Raw genomic sequence first — 3,305 nt, forward strand, 5'->3', positions numbered from 1 at the left:
CACAGTACTTAAACAGTAACCAAAAGGATGAGATCTTCATTGAATACATTGATTTACAAAGGAATAGGTACTTGGGAAAGCATGTGTTCTACAGTGTCTTCAGGTTGAACTCATATTGTTAGGGGCCCAGAGAAGGAATAGTCATTAGCAGAGAGAAAGACCTGGAAGGCACCTTTCTTTTCTGCATATACAAATAGGAAAAGGCACCAACAAGAAAATGCAAATTTTTCCTTTTATCCACAATAGCTCGCAAAGATAACATATTTGTCAGAAACATCATTTCATAGCACAAATCAAGATTTTTGGGGGGGAAATAGAGTGGATTTTTGTTTGTGCTAACATAAAAAGCAAAATCATTACAAGGGGAGAGAAGTAGTAAAGAAGTTTAGAGATATGCTCATTAAATTAAATAAATTTGCTGCAGAGACCATTGAAACAATATTTTATAATTGAATAAGCATATTCCTGCCAGTGACCAAGATTACAAATTTTGAAACATTTGTAACTAATATTTTGAAAGCACAGCAATAAGCAACAATAATTATTAGGAACTTAACTTTTTCCCCAAAATAAGGAACTTTTAAAAAGATGATTTAATTATAGGCCAGAAACACAGAGAGAGTTTACAAAATATTTCAATAATAAAAAGTAATCTGTTTTCTGTGTACACAATAAGTTGGTCTTTGAACAGAAAGAAACTCAGAATCTGATTTTATGTTCTGTTTGTTTTAATGTAATAATTTCCAGTAAAGGATTCCTAAACCACCTTTATTTCTAATCCTATTATAGCTTTAGATAAATGTGTTTATACATATATAAATGTATGTTATATGATAATGTGAATCTTTCCATCTTATTTTTAAAATATAATTAACTTTATATGCATATTAAATAAGACAATGTGTAAGATGTGTTGAATTTATTATCTTAATAAAACTGTAATAATTTTTCTGATAAATTAAAATATAAATTATATCCATTATCTCATATGTATTCATTTCTAACTATTATACTTAGTCTAAACTCAACCATTTAATGCTACCAGAACCAACCATTAAAACTTCTTTCTGTGGGGCGCCTGGGTGGCTCAGTCGTTAAGCGTCTGCCTTCGGCTCGGGTCAATGATCCCAGGATCCTGGGATCGAGCCCGGCATCGGGCTCCCCGCTCCGCGGGAAGCCTGCTTCTCCCTCTCCCACTCCCCCTGCTTGTGTTCCCTCTCTCTCTCTGTGTCTCTCTGTCAAAGAAATAAAATAAAATCTTTAAAAAAAAACAAAAAACTTCTTCCCTTACAGGCTCTCTGCTCCTCCCCGTTCGACAGACAGCCGCATCTTCTGGTGCAGTGCCAGCCGCGTCCCCGAGACACAATGGTGAAGGTCGGAGTGAACGGATTCGCCCGTACTGGGCGCCTCGTCACCAGGGCTGCTTTTAACTCTGGCAAAGTGGTTATTGTCGCCATCAATGACCCCTTCATTGACCTCAACTACATGGTCTACATGTTCCAGTATGATTCCACCCATGGCAAATTTCACGGCACAGTCAGGGCTGAGAACGGCATGCTTGTCATCAATGTTAAGTCCATCTCCATCTTCCAGGAGTGAGATCCCACCAACATCAAATGGGGTGATGCTGGTGCTGAGTATGTTGTGGAGTCCACTGGGGTCTTCACCACCATGGAGAAGGCTGGGGCTCACTTGGAGGGCGGGGCCAAGAGGGTCATCATCTCTGCTCCCTCTGCCAATGCCCCCATGTCCGTGATGGGTGTGAACCATGAGAAGTATGACAACTCCCTCAAGATTGTCAGCAATGCCTCCTGCACCACCAACTGCTTGGCTCCTCTGGCCAAAGTCATCCATGACAACTTCGGCATCGTGGAGGGACTCATGACCACCGTCCATGCCATCACTGCCACCCAGAAGACCGTGGACGGCCCCTCTGGGAAGCTGTGGCATGACGGCCGAGGGGCTGCCCAGAACATCATCCCTGCTTCCACTGGCGCTGCCAAGACTGTGGGCAAGGTCATCCCTGAGCTGAACGGGAAGCTCACTGGCATGGCCTTCCGTGTCCCCACCCCCAACGTGTCCGTCGTGGATCTGACCTGCCCCTGGAGAAAGCTGCCGAATGCGACGACATCAAGAAGGTGGTGAAGCCGGCATCAAAAGGCCCCCTCAAGGGCATCCTGGGGTACACTGAGGACCAGGTTGTCTCTTGAGACTTTAACAGTGACACCCACTCCTCCACCTTCGATGCCGGGGCTGGCATCGCTCTCAACGACTACTTTGTCAAGCTCATTTCCTGGTATGACAATGAATTTGGCTACAGCAACCAGGTGGTGGACCTTATGGTCCACATGGCCTCCAAGGAGTAAGAGCCCCCTGGACCACCAGCCCCAGCAAAAGCAAGAGGAAGAGAGAGGCCCTCGGCTGCTGGGGAGTCCCTGCCCCAACTTATCCCCCAAAACACTGAGAATCTCCCGACCTCCACCGTTTCCATCCCAGACCCCCTGAAGAAGGGGAGGGGCTTAGGGAGCCCTACCTTGTCATGTACCATCAATAAAATATACTGTACCCAGCCAAAAAATAAACTTCTTTCTTACAGAGAAAACTAGAATCCAGGAAGTCAAGAACTGCCTGGCCCTTTTTTTTTTTCCACCATCATATATTTCATATTACTTATAAAATGTTCAAGTTACAATAAACATATGTATTAAAACTATCCAAAGACTTTATTTATCCTATCAACTTATAGCTGTTACAGAAATAAGGGACAAGAGTAAATGAAAAATTCTGTGTAGTGACCAATGTGTTATATACTTTTCTTGCTTAGAAATTGGTGTCCAGATAGCCAAAGAATATTTACTAATTAGCTCAATTCAATATGAATTTAAGGACATAAAGTTAACTAAAGACATGGAACTTAGAATTTAAGCCAACACATTAAGACCTAATGATCTTAGCATTATAAAAATTCCCAAGACTAAGCTTTTTAATATACCCATTATTGCAAATTCATTTAGTTCACAAAATTTTACATTTTAGTAATTTAAAACTGCTTGTGGAAACAATAATGACAATTTATTTGACCTATAAAACAAAGTAGGAAATTTAAATATTTTAAACCTTCATAAATTGAAGTCTTAAACTATCTAGAATATTATATCTTTATTATTTTTACACGGTGGTGAAATCAGGGAGAAGACAAAAAATTGTCATTAAACCAAAATTAAGTCACTGTGATTTGTCCGAAGTGTCATCTTCTTATTTGGAATATTACATGAACTATTTTCTGATACAATTCATAAAACTCT

The 3,305-nt window shown here is 40.8% G+C and overlaps 1 pseudogene; it reads left to right on the top strand.

Annotated features, from left to right (window-relative positions):
* Positions 1-1,350: 1,350 nt before the first annotated feature.
* Positions 1,351-2,366, top strand: LOC113930923 (annotated as a pseudogene).
* The last annotated feature ends 939 nt before the right edge of the window (positions 2,367-3,305 follow it).

The sequence above is a fragment of the Zalophus californianus genome, chromosome X, assembly GCF_009762305.2.
Source record: "Zalophus californianus isolate mZalCal1 chromosome X, mZalCal1.pri.v2, whole genome shotgun sequence".
In the NCBI taxonomy this organism is placed as follows: Eukaryota; Metazoa; Chordata; class Mammalia; order Carnivora; family Otariidae; genus Zalophus; species Zalophus californianus.